This window comes from Lolium perenne, chromosome 6, assembly GCF_019359855.2.
Source record: "Lolium perenne isolate Kyuss_39 chromosome 6, Kyuss_2.0, whole genome shotgun sequence".
Classification (NCBI taxonomy): Eukaryota; Viridiplantae; Streptophyta; class Magnoliopsida; order Poales; family Poaceae; genus Lolium; species Lolium perenne.
In genome coordinates, this window is record NC_067249.2 from 14,995,979 (window position 1) to 15,014,619 (window position 18,641).

At 40.8% G+C, this 18,641-nt stretch overlaps 1 pseudogene; it reads right to left on the reverse strand.

Annotated features, from left to right (window-relative positions):
• Nucleotides 1-792: 792 nt before the first annotated feature.
• Nucleotides 793-6,853, reverse strand: LOC127308786 (protein ANTI-SILENCING 1-like; annotated as a pseudogene).
• Nucleotides 6,854-18,641: the final 11,788 nt, after the last annotated feature.

Below are 18,641 nucleotides of genomic sequence, written 5' to 3' on the forward strand. Positions count from 1 at the left end.
GCAAGTTGGACTCTCTGTTCTTGGGATAACTTTCTATTATAGCTCAATTAACAGCATATGGGTCAATGAACCCAATGTCATAGAGTGCTCTGATTCCTAAAACAATGTCCTGAGAGTAACTCAAACAGTACCCCTAAAACGAGCCGGAACCGTATTAATCCGACGAGTTTACGGGTTCGGGCTGAAAGAGGCCCAGAACGGAGCCCGAACTCGCGGCCTGGCCCGTAAAACAGAGTTCGGGGGCCCGAGAAACTCGGAAGCCGCCCCGTATTAAAACGGGCCGCGGAGGGGAGTTCGGATTCCAAACCCTACCCCCCATCGCCGCTGCCACCCGCTCCGCCGCCACCACCCACCGTCTCCGACGAGGAATCCACCGCGCTGAAGCGCCACTTCGCCCCAGCTATGCCACCCAATGGCCTCGCGCGGTAGCTCTGTACGGGGTGGCGCTGTAGCTATGCCACCCAATAACAGGTGCGGAACAACAGAAGTTCACCTGTTCGGAGGGCGAGCGCAAGCGCAGCGCCCGCCGGTGGACGAACTGGGGGCTCAATCAAGCATGAAAGTATCATCTATATATATATTACGTAAATTTTGATGCTCAATCAAGCATGAAAGTATCATCTATATCTATTCATCGATGAATTCTCCTGCGACATTTTAATTCCTTTTTTTCAGTTTGTGTTTTACGGTTTCTGTTCTGCGCGAGTGGCAAAATCATCCTATGCGACGTTTTCGGGAGGTTGAATACAAAATTTTCGGTTCCGACTTTTTCGGTTATCGTTAGAGATGCTCTAAGACATTTCCCGCTACTCTGATTCCTGAAGCTACGTCCTGAGAAATTTCGCCCTCTATACCTTTCCTCCGTAACAAAGAACATCCTAATGTGCAGTTAGATTTCCCCTCGGAATTCAACAGAGTTGAAGCCAAAAAGATAAACCATTGACCCATAACGTTGCCATTGCGACAAAACTTGCAGGTAGGTGTTGCTTCAGGTGACAACAACACACCAAGATCCAAGGGATGATAATCAGTTGAGAACCCCATCCAACAGCTGATACGCAGAAAAACAGGCTGGTTCTCGTTTGGTTAAGCAATTCCAATAACGCTACTTCCCAATCTTTGCTGCAAACTACTTCCTCTCATCTGCGTGCTTCTACAGAAAATATCAACACGCAAACTTAAGGTCTCAATTTATAAACCCCCGTACAAATATTGAAAGCACGGAGGAACTGCAATTACCTTATGAAGTATACTGAACTTTCTTGCTTGCTTTTCTCGGACAAGCATCCAGTCCAATGCCAGGTCATATTCTATTGTGTTGGGTTGAGAGCAATGTGAAGTCGATACTGCCTTCTTCTGCAGAAAGAGCAATAGTTGCATAAATATCATATTCAGAAAAGAAGTAACTGTGACAGGATTAATTTTACAGCACCATCAGCACCTGGTCTTCTTGTTGTCTTCGACTCGTTTTTTGATTACTGATGGTTAAGTGCCCAACTAGAGCTCCTGAAGGTTTTTTAATCTTAAGTAACCCTTTGCTGCAGTAAAGTGGTCTGCAAGTAATACAAATTGTAAGAATCAGTGGGTTAACAAAAGAAAACCAAATTAAACAAAGTTACTTATTACCTCCCTTCCAAAATAAGTGACTTAGTTTTGTCTAGATCCGCAGTATCGAGACGCATTTCAATGTGTAGATACATTTGTATCTCGGAAAAAGTTAAGCCACTTATTTTGTAAGAGGGAATATTGCCTACTGTGCTATACAATTATACCGTCTCAACAAACTGTCTAACCATCAATTGCAATGTTGCACGTGCACAGCCCTGTTTGATTTGCCAACTAAACAAAGAACTAAAACACATAAATTGGTGCTCGTGGTAGTAGCAATTGGTAATACTACCAAGTTTTTTCAGAAAGGCTTAAGGCCTATATTTTTTTCAGAAAGTCAAACTATGTCAAGTTTGACCAAGTTTTTATCAAAAATCATTAAAATGTAAAATATAAAATTAATATTATTAGATAGATAATGAAATATATGTTCATGTGCTATCTTCAAAATATCATATTTGTTGATAGATTATTCTGAAAATTTGGTCAAACTTTACTTGCTTTGACTTTTCCAAAAAAATATAAGCCTTAAACCTTGGGATGGAGGTAATGTTAGTTTTGATCCATCTTTTGCAGTTGGTTTGAAGGAGCCATCATGTGAAAATAACAAACAGTAGCAACAATTGATATGAAATTCATTACATGACCTCACTGAAAAAAAAGTACGGTAGATTTCATCATTCCAACAAGTATCAACGCAACAAAGTCAGTTACCTTCCACCCACTACCAAGCCTGAATTGATCTTCGAAATAGCAACATCAGCAGCTTTTTTAGATTTAAATACAGCATAAGCTTTTCCTAAAAATAAGAAAGGAAATTGTTTAAACTGTATTTAAAAAGAAGGTTACCTCAAACATGTAGGCTTTGTGTAGAAGAGTGAACTTGCAAACAAAACTCACTCACCATTGTTGGGATCATCATAGGTCGGGTGGTTTATAGGCCGAGCTCTACAAGTTAGTTGAAGAGCCTCACGAATAAGTTCCTGCAAGCATATGATTATCATGAGAAATATTCATTAGATTGATAGTGTGATACTCAAAAGGAGTAGAATGGGTGCTAAACAGGGTTGAAAAAATTCTTGAGCAAAATAAAATGGATATGAACAAAGAATTCATCAACTTTTTCAAGTCCCTACATTCTCCACGTGTCCCCACAGGCCCGCACCAACTTGCCAATGAATATAAAGTAATATATACAGCATTTTTTACTTTCTATAGCAGAAAAATAAAGTACTCCATCTGATCCATAATAAGTGTCGCTGATTCAGTACAGAGTTGTACTAGATCAGTGGCAATTATTATGGATCGTAGGGAGTAGTAAATATGAAGATACACTTTGGGAGAATGTAGAAGTTAAGCAAGCAGAAATTAAAGTGTACACAGTGACAGTTGTGCAACAGAACATACAGCTTAAGCTATTCAAGAAGATGATACTTCTAGGCCGGGAAATACAATAGAGAACAAAATGCAGCTTGGGCTGCCTGACAACCAAAAAGATAAAGAGAACATGGTACCTCTATGTCAGAAGCTGCAAACTGTATGTCCAGATTCTGGATATACACCAGTCTCCCCTCCTCATCAGACACTCGTAGTTCCTCATGCCATGGCTGCAAATTTCATTTAACAGACTAACATATAACTGAAAGCCAAAGCATAATTTCATTTAATATACAGTAACATAGAGCTGAAAGCATATTCTACTTTTGACTAAACGACTTATCAAGTGCAGATAAAACAAATGCGTCATCAGGCATAGCATATATACAAGCGACTCTACAGAGAAGAGAGATAACTCACAAGAGGTTTGAACCATTTGCTTCGGTCCTGTTAAATAGCATAGAAGTGTATCAGCACACGGAAGAAAACATGGAGAAATTGTAAACGTGAACTTGTATATGGTTTATCCCTTTTAACCCACTCATGAATAGCATTGGTCAATTCTCAACAGCAAATGCAGGTAATGTTCGGCCAAATACAGAATAAAACCTTAAAGCAAACTAATTGATAACTATGAAGCACGTCTGCTTGTTGTGTACAAATATACCATTATTTGCACAAGACTCAACCCACTGATGTAAGAAATATAGCTGAAAGAGAGATAAGACTTTGGATACCAAATCTCAAAAGGAATATGTGCTACAGAGACAATGCCCCCAAATACCCGTTGTAGTGCATGGCAGTAGTTTGAAGAGACTGTATTATGGCAATGAATCGGTAATTTTCAGTACAATGATAAACTCAGACATTCTTCTACCTAGATAAAGCAATATTGCATCCAAATGCATGCATTTAAGATGTTTAAGACAGCTGAGGACATGTATGTGTGTCTTCGACATATGGACTGGTAAAATCTGTCAACTAAAATGCTGCAAACAAGAGAAGCCCTATAAGAAATTTCGTATTTCATCAAGGAAACAAAATATTCCTTATCGTTTTGTGTGTTAAATTGTGATATGATGCAGTTAGATAGCGATCAACTTGATTTCAGTTTCAATGAGTGCAACGGAACAAAGAATACAAGATCGATGTGGCACATGTGTTTTACATGTTTATAATATGCTCACATAGAAATATGCCAAAACAGTTCTTTATTAGTTCAGGAAACTTACAACAGCCTGTCTTGTCGTTAGTTCCAGAGGACCAGGGCGAACTTTCACGTCAGGAACTGGGGCCACACTCGGTCCAGTAGGATCTTGGGATAATTTCAACTTCTTGGAAGGCATCTTCTCAGAAAGATCTTTCTGTGTGCGTTTAGGAATATCTTGTGTTGGTTTGGGAACACCCTCCTTAACTGCTGGGGGGAGAGGAACGGCAGCAACCTTTGCTTTATCCTCCTCTTTGACTGCTGGAGGGAGAGGAATAGCCCCTGACTGGGGAGGGGTCACTGCAGCAACTGGATTTTCATCCTCCATCTCAACCGCTGACTGTGGAAGGGGTGCAACCAGACCTGCACCCAACTTCTGATCCACACCTTGCGTATCCTGATCCGGATAGCATGTAACTTGCGCGTCTTTAGGATTAAGCAGACTGTTGACTGCATCAGAAGGAGAATAATTTGAGATGTACATGGATACAATGTATTGGGCAAACGAAATATGTACATATGTGATCCAATGCATGAACGAAATCTGGATCCTAGACTGACCTTCCAGCCCTCCAATTTTTTCAGGTACTTTATCAGAAAGTGTACAGTTTCCGACATCGAAGAACCTACAGAAGATATAATCAGCAACTTCTTGTTCCCTTGGAGTAGGCTGGCGATTCCTCTCATCCTTTGAAAGGCAAACAACAGTGCATTTTCCAGCAATAGCTTCCTAATTGAGTGATGAACAAATGGCTAAATTAGAACATTTTAGTTGTAAGAAGGGTTAAAAATGAACTGAATTAGCAGTGATGTGCCAAAGTAGCTTGAAAGTGTAACTGTTGAACCCTAATAGAAATGTTCACATGCTTGTTGAACTGCTTTCCTGACCAAGCTGGTTCAGCTTAGATTTTGCAAATGAGCAAAGCCAGGCCTGATGCAGCTCACTCAGGCTTTCCTTGTGCCTAGAGTTCACATCTATTGCCAAATATACTCCACGAAGTGGTAACCAACCTTTTATTTATGAAGATTGGAACTCTTTAACTCAAAATTACATTTATGATTTGTGGGTCTATCCAAACATAAGGAAACACAAATCTATGCATAAAGAAGGGAAAAACTACCAGTGGATTGATATCAGCAAGGCCAGTGCCATCACCAGAAGCAAGAAATATCTCCTTCTCCGCCACAGGACCGCTTAAGTAACTTCTGATATCATCCGGGGAGAAAAACCAAAGAATCTTTACTTTCTTAGCTTGATTTTGCTGCCATATCTTTAATATCTTTCCAATGTACGGTTCAGGTTCACCATTTTTAAAAAGATACACACAGTCATACAATGAGTAGTTCACATTGTCAAATGTGAAGGAACCATAGAACTGTGTATCCATCTTAAGACGATTTTTTGCTCTCTTGTTTCCCCATGAGAACTGGATATTCTCACTACTTGCATCCATTCTGATAATGGCCACTTCCAGCTCAACTTCCCCTTACCACATGCCTAGTAGAAAGATAAAGAAAATAAATTAAGCAACACCAAAAATATTAGCACAGAGTTATCAATAGCAGTAGCACAGCATACAAGAGATACTTGGGTAAAAATCTTTGGTTGGCGAGGATTCCACATGCTAATTAGGGTGAAATAAGAAATTAATAGGAAGACCGTTAGAGACGCAGCAAGTGCGTAGATGAAACTTTTTTTTTTTTTTTTTTGCGAATGTGCGTAGATGAAACTTGCAGCTCAGGAGTGGCTTGTGCTCTAGTCCTCGGGTTAAATTAATTAGGTTGGATATGGCAACGAGAATAAAACGTGGGTGGTCTTCTTAGCCTTCCACTTTTCTTGTAGGCCAACCATAAACCATAAGCACATGAGTCTTGATATCAGTTACTGTAGTAAAGGCGATTCATCAGAAATCCATTTAATGCACTCGATCTATGGAAAACTTGATATATTTCCCTTCCGGGAAGAAAAGCACGCTCACTCCAGCACCACAAGAATGTGCAGATCGAGCAAAACCCTCGGGCCTTGTGATCATACTTAGTAAAAATACCAACATGTTACTATGATAACTTGAATAAATCAATTTTTTTAAAAAAAGCAAATGCTGCAAGGAAACGGCGTACCAAAAGGAACATTCATTCCGAGAGCACGAAATTCAGGCGACAAAGTTGTGAACATAACAGATGGCGCAGGCAAGACGTGATTACAGAAACCCACCCCCAAAACTGATGAACGCGCAGTCTCGTAGCAAAATGCCTAGATCAAGAGTTGCGGGAAGAAACCGCAGCACGTATGCCCTCCAACTCGATCGAGACAAACCTAGGGTTGCAGGAACTGAAATAATAAATTGAGAAAACTGAAACCCTAGAAGGAGGGAGGACTAGCGAGCTGGTCCCGGGACCCGAGCAGTGAGGCCCAATGTGATACGGATGTAGTAGTATGATATCAGGGTGGTGGTGGCGGTGATGGTGATGGAGGAGGAAGAGGGCAGTTACCTTGTGCGGGACAGCGGATGGACTGCGGGGGAGAAGCGGAAGTAGGGGAGGTGAGGTCCTAGGAGAGGCCGTCGGCGGTGACGACCTCCACCTCCGACGGCGAAGAGGTGGAAGAGGACGCCGGAGAAGCTTGACTTGAGGTGACCAACTAGGGCTGCGCCGCGCGCGTGGGGAAGAGGGGGAGAAGGCCACGCGGCGTCTGACGCGAGAGAGGCCTTGTTTGGATGCTCTCCACACAAAACCTACGCATCTCAAAAAAAAAAAAAAAAAACTCATCTTACATACATGTGTCACGCCTAGGAACATCGGCGCGCCTTAGGGCTCGTTTGGTTACAGGAATCCAGGCGGGATCCTGGCCTTTTTCCAAAGAAATTTTGCCCCTAGTTCGGAGGTTGGGAAAATAATCTCAGGAGTTTGCTCCTGTTTCTGCCTATTCCCGGCTAGAATATTTACCCAGGAAAGTTTGACCCGAATAGCCAAACGAGCCCTTAGACAAGGGGCAAGGGTGTGACAAGTGGTATCACAAGTCTCTTGCGATCCGCGGTGTTAGGCTTGTGGAACCTCCCAATTCGCTGATGGAGCTGTGAGATTCGTGCCCATTTTTTCCGATCTTATTTCCCTCCATCAACTAGCTCGGATCAGCGAGGAGCCGACACGGCGCCGTCCAAGCCATCGCCGCAGACGTAGTTCGTCCTCACCGCGATGGTCACATCAACCGCGCTCACCGAGATCCGCTCGGCCGTGGATCTTCTTCACGGCCGTCATCGACACCAACCAGCAGTCCCTCATGACGCAGGTAAATCTCATGGCGGCGGCGGTCCAGGATGCGTCGAAGATGAACGCCGACACGGTGCGGCAGCTTGCGTGGTTGGAGCATAGGTGCGACAGCACGACGCAAGCCGTCGAGCGCATTCACGCGAGATCTCCATCACCGGAGGAAGATGATTCTGACATGGACGAGCGCGTCATCACGGGCAAGGTGCGTCTGTAGCCGCGCATGCCGGGAGCGGGCAAGAAAAGGACAAGAGCTCACCACTGACAGAGGGTGCCACCCATACGGCACCTGGTGGCGTGGGATTTCCGGGCGGCGGTAGGCATGGCGGCGTAGGCGACGGGGTGATGGGAGGCGCTGGCGGCGGTGGATATGGAGGAGCAGGTGGCGGTAGAACTCACCATGGTGCGGATCCATCTCCTAGACATCAACTGGAGATGCAGTTCCAACGGTTCGACGGCGATCAGCCATGCATCTGGAAAGATAAGTGCCTCGATTACTTCCATTTGTTCAATGTGAATTCAGCATTGTGGTTAGTGTCCTGTACTCTGCACATGGACGGAAATGATGTGCTCTGGTTGAAGGCGTACAGACTTCAGGCGTGAGATCAATTCATAGCCCTCGTTGATAGCCGCGGTTAGAGGAGAAATTTCACGCGGACGATCACAGAAAAGCCATGAAGCAGCTCCTCGCTCTGAAGCAGCGCGGCACGGTCTCAGAATGCCAGCAATAGTTTAAAGCACTGTCGTATCAAATCTCCATTCAAAATAGTAACTATGACGAGCAATTTTTTGTGTCACAGTTCATCCATGGCCTCAATACTGAGATTAGAGGTATGGTGGAATCTAGATACCAGAGACAGTGGAGAGAGCAATCCTTATTGCTCTTGCCCAAGAGGAGGTGCTTGCTGAAGCAAAACTTTGGATTCCCAGGCAGTATCAGCTGGCACGTCCGGAGCCAGTGATACGTCCAATTTGCATCACTATTCTATATCATAATTTACTGTTATTCATTGATATATTCCATATTTAGAGGTGATACTTATGTTATTCCATCTATTTTTGCAAGTTTGATGATTATTGGAGAATTAACCGCCGGAGCCAGGAATCTGCTAGAAAAAGGACCATCAAGACACCATACTTTTGAAGACCAAAAATTCCCAGCAAAGATACAGAAAATCCTATTTTTCCAGATGACGGAGGAAGCCAGAAGCGGAGGCCGAGATGGGCCAGGGGGGCTCCAGACCAACCCTAGGCGCGGGCCCACCGTAGGTCGTGCCTAGGCATGGTGTGGGCGCCCTGGCCCACTTCTGACAACGCCCCCTCGTGTATTTCAACCCCTCGGGAAACCTAACATCAAGGGAGGGACCAGAGAAATATTCCGCCGCCGCTACGGGGCGGAGAACCAGAGAGAAAGAAAAGCTCTCCGAGAGGCAGAATTCTGCCGGGGAAATTCTTTCCCGGAGAGGGGAGATCGTCGCCATCATCACCGCCATCGAGCTGGACTTCATCGGGATCATCATCTCCACCACCAGCACCATCATCACTGCCGTCTCCACGCCGTCCCGTTGTAACATCTTGGGTTTGATACTTGTCTAGTTCATAGGGGAAAGTTTTCCAGTGTTGATTACTCCTTGTAGTTGATGCTATTGAGTGAAACCATTGAATTAAGGTTTATGTCCAGATTGTTATTCATCATTATATCACCTCTGATTATGATCCATATGATGTCTCGTGAGTAGTTCATTTAGTTCTTGAGGACATGGGAGAAGTCATGCTGTTAGTAGTGGAACTATTTTGAGTAATATGCAACGATTTGATATTTAAGTTGTGGTGCTATTCTTCTAGTGGTGTCATGTGAACGTCGACTACATGATACTTCATCTTTATGGGTCTAGGGGAATGCATCGTGTATTTGGCTACTAATGGTGGGGTTGCGGGAGCGATAGAAACCCAAACCCCCGTTAGGAAACCGGTGCACGAGGGAGTGTAGGATCTCAAACTTTAAGGCTTTGGTTAGATTTATCTTAATTACTTTCTTGTAGTTGCGGATGCTTGCAAGAGGTATAATCACAAGTATGTATTAGTCCAAGTATGGGGTAGTACATTAGCATAGGTTCACCCACACAACACTTACCAAACCATCGAAGATTATTCAGCTATGTGAAGCGAAAGCACTTGACGTAATTCCCGTGTGTCCTCAGGAACGTTTGTTCATCATAAGTGAAAAAACTGGCTTGTCCTTTGCTATAAAAAGGATTGGGCCACTCGCTGCAATTATTATTACTGCATTTTATTTACTTGTACTTTATTTATCTGCAATACCAAATACCCCTGCAAACATGTTTGCTAGTGTTTACAGTGAATCCTCGATCAAAACTGCTCGTCAACACCTTCTGCTTCTCGTTGGGTTTGACACTCTTATTTATCGAAAGTACTGCGATACACCCCCTATACTTGTGGGTCATCAAGACTATTTTCTGGCGCCTTTGCCGGGGAGTGAAGCGCTATTGGAGAGTGGAATTGGTAAATGTAACTTTTACTGTAAGTGATGTTTTAATTTCTGTATGCTACTGCTTTATTTAATTATGGAGGTGTCTCCGTTTGACTCTCTATTTGGAATTGCTACTACCACTGTTACGATAGTAGATGAACCACCGCGTGCTCAATTGGATCCTTTTAAAATACCTATGAAAATTGTTGAACGTGTTATGAATAACTGCTATTATGGAGATGGCACTGTCCATCCGGATGATTATTTACTCTTTATACATGAATTGTGCGAGTTGTTCAAGTGTGCAGGTATCTCAATGGACCAAGTTAAGAGGAAATTATTCTCTTTATCACTTAAGGGAAGAGCTGCGGAATTGTATAAGATGCTAAAAAATGGCCGATCTATTGGATGGGAGGAAATTGTACCTCTCTTTTATTCTAAATTTTATCCTCGAAGGGAGATTCATAAAGATCGGAATCAAATATATAATTTCTGGCCTCAAGATGGAGAGAGTATTGCCCAAGCGTGGGGGAGATTGAAGTCACTAATGCTCAAATGTCCCATTCATGAGCTCCCCAGTAATATTGTTATTAATAACTTCTATGCAAGGCTTTCTCTTCATGATAAGGATTTATTGGATGCTTCTTGTTCTGGATCATTTACGCGAATGAAGGAAGTAGCTAAATGGGATCTTCTCGACCGCATTCAGGAAAATATTGAAGGATGGGAGAATGATAAAGGAAGAAAGTCAGGTATTAATTATGATTATGAATGCATTGAATCTTTTATGCAAACTGATGACTTTCGTAATACTAGTGCTGTTTATGGTCTTGATTCTCAAATTCTTGCAAATTGTTTTAAGGCTTTTGCCTCTTATCTTGATATTCCCAAAAAGGAGTGGAACAAGTATCGTGCACCTTATAAGAATATTGTTAATTATATTCCTGCTAGAAATATTGAAGTTTGTACTGCTGATCGTGTTTTGCCGGAACCTTATATTGAGAAAGTACCTTTCCCTGCCAAGGTAAAGGAACATTCTATTGTAACTAGTGTGGTTAATAAAAGTAAAAATAAAGCTATAGAACCTGATGAACAAATAACTATTAAACCTGCGGTAGCAATAGTAAAGGACTTGGTTACTGAAAATGTAGAAGATGGAAATATAATATGGTTTGAAGATGCTTCTAATATTGTTTCACATCCTAGTAAATCTAAGAAAACTAGTGTTCCTGTGCTTTCTGTCAGAATAGGTGATCATTGCTATTATGGTTTATGTGATATTGGTGCAAGTTCTAGTGATATTCCTTATGATCTTTACAGGGAAATTGTGCATGAAATTGGTTCTTGTGAACTTGAAGAAATTGATGTGGTTATTCAGCTTGCTAATAGAGAGACCATCTCTCCAATTGGTATTGTTAGAGATGTGGAAGTTTTATGTGGTAAGATTAAATATCCTGCTGATTTCCTAGTACTTGGTTCAGCTGCTAGTAAGACTTGTCCTATAATTTTTTGTAGACCTTTCTTGAATACTTGTGGTGCTATTATAGATTGCAAGAAGGAGAAAATTCTTACTAAATTTGATGGAGAGTCTTATGATTTTAATTTTTCTAAGTTTGCTCTAAAGCTCCTTATAAAACTAAATTGCGTAATGAATATTTTATAGTTGAACAACTTGCTTCTATTGTTGTTGCTCCTAACAATGCTTTGCAGCAATTTATAGAGGATCACGGAAGTGAGGTCTTTAGGGAGGAAAGAAATGAGATTGATGAGATTTTTCTTCGTCAACCGGAGATGCTTAAGCATGATTTACCTGTGGAGGACTTGGGTACCATGCTGCCACCCAAGGAGGATCCCGTTTTTGATTTAAAACCTTTACCTGATGATCTTAAATAGGCTTATATTGATGATAAGAAGATATATCCAGTTATTATTAGTTCTAAACTTTCAGTACAGGAAGAGGAAAGATTATTGGGAGTATTGAAGAAACACCGATGAGCTATGGGATATACACTTGATGATTTGAATGGGATTTCTCGTACTATATGTCAGCATGCTATTAATATGGAACCTGATGCAAAGCCAGTTGTTGAACGTTAACACCGTTTAATTTCGAAGATGAAGGATGTGGTAAGAAATGAGGTATTAAAACTCCTTGATGCTGATATTATTTATCCTATTGCTGATAGTAGATGGGTTAGTCATGTGCATTGTGTCCCTAAGAAAGGGGGAATTACTATTGTGCCTAATGAGAATAATGAACTTATTCCTTAAAGAGTAGTAGTTGGTTATAGGACGTGCATTGATTTTAGAAAAGTTAACAAAGTTACTAAGAAAGATCATTACCCTTTACCATTTATTGATCAAATGTTAGAAAGGTTGTCTAAGAAGACTCATTTTTATTTCCTTGATGGTTATTCTGGGTTTTCTCAAATTGCTGTTAAAAAACATGATCAAGAGAAAACTACTTTTACTTGTCCTTATGGAACTTATGCTTATAGACGTATGCATTTTGGTTTATGTAATGCTCCTGCTACATTTTAAAGATGCATGTCTGCTATCTTTCATGGTTTTTGTGAAGAAATTGTGGAAGTATTCATGGATGATTTTTCCATCTATGGAACTTCCTTTGATAATTGTTTGCACAATCTTGATAAAGTTTTGCAGAGATGTGAAGAAACTAATCTTGTTCTTAATTGGGAGAAATGCCACTTTATGGTAAATGAAGGAATTATTCTTGGACATAAAATTTCTGAAAGAGGTATTGAAATCGATAGAGCCAAAGTTGAAGCAATTGAGAAAATGCCCTGTCCTAGGGATGTCGAAGGTATTCGTAGTGTTCTTAGTCATGGTGGTTTCTATAGGAGGTTTATGAAAGATTTCTCTAAAATTTCAAAGCCTCTTACTAATCTTCTCCAAAAGGATGTACCTTTTATTTTTGATGATGATTGTAAGGAAGCTTTTGAAACTCTAAAGAAGGCTTTAACTACTACTCCTATTGTTCAACCACCTGATTGGAATTTACCCTTTGAAATTATGTGCGATGCTAGTGATTTTGCGGTAGGTGCTGTTCTTGGACAGCGAGTAGATAAGAAGTTGAATGTTATTCTTTATGCTAGTAAGACTCTTGATGCTGCTCAAAATAATTATGCTACTACTGAAAAAGAATTTCTAGCTGTAGTCTTTGCTTGTGATAATTTTAGACCTTATATTGTTGATTCGAAAGTTACTATTCATACTGATCATGCTTCTATTAGATACCTTCTGGAAAAGAAAGATGCTAAGCCTAGGCTTATTAGATGGGTGTTGCTTTTACAGGAGTTTGATCTGCACATTGTAGATAGGAAAGGTGCTAAAACCCTGTTGCTGATAATTTGTCTAGATTAGAAAACATTTCTTATGATCCTATTCCTGTTGATGATAGTTTTCCAAATGAACAATTGGTTGCGATAAAAGTAACTCCGCGTGAGAGTCCTTGGTATGCTGATTATGCTAACTTTATTGTTTCCAAGTATTTGCCTCCAACATTTACAACTCGGCAAAGAAGGAAATTCTTTTATGATTTGCAACATTATTTTTGGGATGAAACACATTTATATAAAGAAGGAGTGAATGGTATTATGCGAAGATGTGTTCCGGAATATGAGCAACGAGAGATATTGAGAAAATATCATGGTAGTGCTTATGTAGGACATCATGCTGGAGATAGAACTGCACAAAATGTTCTACAATCAAGTTTTTACTGGCCTACTCTTTTTAAGGATGCAAGAAAGTTTATTTTATCTTGTGATGAATGCCAAAGAGTTGGTAATATTTCTAGATGTAATGAAATGCCTATGAATTATTCTCTTGTTATTGAACCATTTGATTGTTGGGGATTTGACTTTACGGGTCATTTTCCACCTTCAAAGGGTTATACTCATATCCTTGTTGATGTTGATTATGTTACTAAATGGGTAGAATTTATACCTACAAAGAGTGCTGATGGTGAGACCTCATTAAAAATGCTTAAAGATGTTATTTTCCTTAGATTTGGTGTGCCTAGATATCTTATGACTGATGGAGGTTCTCATTTTATTCATGGTGGTTTTAGAAAGACCCTTGCTAAATATGATGTTAATCATAGAATTGCTTCAGCCTATCATCCTCAAACTAGTGGGAAAGTAGAACTATCAAATAGAGAAATTAAATCTATCTTGCAAAAGACTGTTAATAAATCTAGAAAGAATTGGGCTAAAAAGCTAAATGATGCCTTATGGGCCTATAGAACTGCTTATAAAAATCCTATGGGTATGTCTCCTTACAAAATGGCTTATGGAAAAGCTTGTCACTTTCCTTTAGAATTGGAACACAAATCTTATTGGGCAGTGAATGAACTTAATAGGGACTTTAAACTAGCTGGTAAGAAAAGGTTGCTTGACTTGAGTTCTCTAGATGAATGGAGGAGTGAAGCTTATGAAAATGCTAGACTCTTTAAAGAAAAAGTTAAGAAGTGGCATGATTGGAGAATTATTAAGAGGGAGTTTCATATTGACGAGAAAGTTCTATTGTATAGGTCTCGTCTCAGATTTTTTGCAGGAAAACTACTCTCGAAATGGGAAGGACCTATTATTATTGAAGAGGTGTATCGTTTCGGTGCAATAAAAATTGCTTCGTTAAAGGATAATACTACACAAGTGGTGAATGGGCAACGACTCAAACATTATATTTCTAGAGATTCTTATAATAAAGATATTGATATTATTCAAGTGGTGACTCCGGAAGAATTCATTAAGGAGCAAATCCAGGAATCTGCAGAGTCCGTTTTCGAATAGGTAACAATTTTAGTAAGAGAAAGTTCGCGTTAAGCTTTCCATGACATGTTTTTGCTGTTTTTGCTAAATATAAAAAATTACGAGACGGAAACGGGTAGGAGAAGGTGCCCAGGGGCACCAGACCACCCCTAGGCGCGGGCTAGCTCCAGACCGCGCCTAGGCATGGTCTGGGCTCTCTGGAGCCCCTTTCCGATCCGGTTTCTCCTTGTTCTCTTCCTTTTGTTACGAAACTTTTTACTATATAATCCCCCGTATCCTCTGAGGTCCGTATATCGTGTTCTCGTCGTGTTTTCGTTTCGAGCTGTTTCAGCCCGGATTCGTTCTTGGTTTTAGAGAGATCATGGTCTCCACCAACAACGACAAGGGCAAGGAGCTGTCGGAAGATGATCTCCAAGATCACCGCCGAAGGAGTAATTCGTCATTGGTATTGGAATCCCCTTAGCTTGTTCCAAGCTTGGGGGAGTGCCGCGGTATCACACTATTCTCTTTTACTTATTTACCTTTCAGTAGAGTCATATCATGAGTAGCGAAGTTATCATATAGGATAGTTTGCAGTGTGGAAGTATCTCTCCTTTAGTTGATTATCTATGTATCTCTTGGTGTGAGTTGCCGTTATGGAATATTAATGAGAAGTTTTTATCATTTACTTTCTATACATCTTATTTTAGTTTGTAACTTCTATCATATGATTAATCTTGGTGGTTAGTATTGGTATCACTATGGGAGCATAAAGTAATTCTAGTTGGTCTTGGCAAACTTAGCATTGGTCAGTAGCAATATTACTTTGAGGCTTAAGTAGAACAGAGAGGAATACATGTAGATATATTATTCCATTATCTTTCTTTCTTGTTGGCTCATAAGCTTAATATTCTTAAGATATATTGAATTGTTTGTACTTCCAAGGAAGATTGCATGATTGTTTTCTATCACATGTATATTTGTTTGTATTGCTCAACTCTTATGCTTGCTACCCAACCTTGCTAGCCAAAGACATGTACTGAGAGGGAATGCTTCTCGTGCATCCAAACCATGAACCAAAAACTCATGCCATTTGTGTCCACCATATCTACCTATATATGGTATTTCACTGCCACTCTAAAGTGAATTGCTTGTGTGCTACCTTTAAACCTTCAAACATTACTGCCTGTTTTGTGTTTTGTTCTTAGCTCATGAGGAAGTATTGAATGGTTTATTGTCTTTTCATGACTTCATTTCATGACTAGCATGAATAATGTGCTAAGTCCTTAATATTGCAAAAAGAGCAAGGCGCTGGGTGCCCATCCAAAACAAAATATAAAATAAACAAATAAACAAATAATGCTCCGCACATTATGTACTGGAGAGATCCTAAATAATGGTGTGCAATGGAGAACTACATGGGAGCCGCTCTTGAGGTCACTACATGAAAGGATGATAGATTTTTCAATGCCATTCATTGACATAGACATGCATCCCTCTCAAAATATATATTTTCAACACTCCTATTGCATTTAAAACAAAAAGCTCTAGCACATGAGTAATCTTTCTTCCCTCTGCGCATGGTCTTTCTTTTACTTTTATGTTGAGTCAGTAAACCTATTTCTCTCTACCTCAAGCAAGCATTTGAGTTGTTGTGATCCAACCATTTATATATGTTGATCCATTCAATTCTCTCTTTTATTCTTCCTTGTGTAGCACAATGCTTTTATCTGAATGAATATAACTCTGAAAGCTATCTATGATTGTAAAGAGATTGTAATGATTGAGCGTGTGATTTCTGCAATAAGCTCTAATATAAAGACTCTGCTCGAAAGATAAGTACAATTTGTTAATTGTTCTCTGACAAAGAACAAAAGTTTGCCATCATCAATTATGATTTCCTCTATGCACCTCTATTTAGTGATTCCTTACTCATTGCAAGTTGAATCATATAAGAAGAAGTTGCTGTCTATAATGACTTGTGTATTGGTAAGTATGATGCTTCTTGTCCGTATTTTGTTTATCGACACTTCACTCCATAAACCCGTGGTCTGGTTTACTAAGTTCAGTTTCGCTTGGGGACAAGCGAGGTCTAAGCTTGGGGGGGTTGATACGTCCAATTTGCATCACTATTATATATCATAATTTACTGTTATTCATTGATATATTTCATATTTAGAGGTGATACTTATGTTATTCCATCTATTTGTGCAAGTTTGATGATTATTGGAGAATTAACCGCCGGAGCCAGGAATCTGCTGGAAAAAGGACCGTCAAGACACCATACTTCTGAAGACCAAAAATTCCCAGCAAAGATACAGAAAATCCTATTTTTCCAGATGACGGAGGAAGCCAGAAGGGCAGGCCGAGATGGGCCAGGGGGGGCTCCAGACCACCCCTAGGCGCGGGCCCACCCCAGGCCGCGCCTAGGCATGGTGTGGGCGCCCTGGCCCACTTCTGACAATGCCCCCTCGCGTATTTCAACCCCTCGGGAAACCTAAGATCGAGGGAGTGACCATAGAAATATTCCGCCGCCGCTACGGGGCGGAGAACCAGAGAGAAAGAAAAGCTCTCTGGCCGGCAGAATTCTGCCGGGGAAATTCCTTCCCGGAGAGGGGAGATCGTCGCCATCGCCACCGCCATCGAGCTGAACTTCATCGGGATCATCATCACCATCATCTCCACCACCAGCACCATCATCACCGCCGTCTCCACGCCGTCCCGTTGTAACATCTTGGGTTTGATACTTGTCTAGTTCATAGGGGAAACTTTCCCGGTGTTGATTACTCTTGTAATTGATGCTATTGAGTGAAACCATTGAATTAAGGTTTATATCTAGATTGTTATTCATCATTAAATCACCTCTGATTATGATCCATATAATGTCTCATGAGTAGTTCGTTTAGTTCTTGAGGAAATGGGAGAAGCCATGCTGTTAGTAGTGGAACTATGTTGAGTAATATGAAATGATTTGATATTTAAGTTGTGGTGCTATTATTCTAGTGGTGTCATGTGAACGACTACATGATACTTCACCTTTATGGGCCTAGGGGAATGCATCGTGTATTTGGCTACTAATTGTGGGGTTGCGGGAGCGATAGAAACCCAAACCCCCGTTAGAAAACCGGTGCACGAGGGAGTGTAGGATCTCAAAGTTTAAGGCTGTGGTTAGATTTATCATAATTACTTTCTTGTAGTTGCGGATGCTTGCAAGAGGTATAATCACAAGTATGTATTAGTCCAAATATGGGGTAGTACATTAGCATAGGTTCACCCACACAACACTTACCAAACCATCGAAGATTATTCAGCTATGTGAAGCGAAAGCACTTGACGTAATTCCCGTGTGTACTCAGAAACGTTTGTTCATCATAAGTAAAACAACCGGCTTATTCTTTGCTATAAAAAGGATTGGGCCACTCGCTGCAATTATGATTATTGCATTTTATTTACTCGTACTTTATTTATCTGCAATACCAAATACCCTTGCAAACATGTTTGCTAGTGTTTACAGTGAATCCTCGATCAAAACTGCTCGTCAACACCTTCTGTTCCTCGTTGGGTTCGATATTCTTATTTATCGAAATTACTACGATACACCCCCTATACTTGTGGGTCATCAGCCAGCAACTCCTCGAGTCGAGATAGTCAAGCCTTATCTCAAGCTGGGCAACAGTGAGTTATGGCGAGATCGACAACTTCATTATTACCGTCGTGCAGATGGACAGTGTTTCTGATGTGGAGACAAATACGGTCCAACGCACCAATGCACAGAGAAAGAAAATGCAGAGCTCAATGCGCTGCATACAGAAGATGGGGGCGGAGTTACTATGAGAGGAGGTTTTGAATATAATGGAGATCCAAGACATAGAAAATGCAAAGGAATTAAGTTTATCTCTGAATGCGATCTTTGGCATGGACG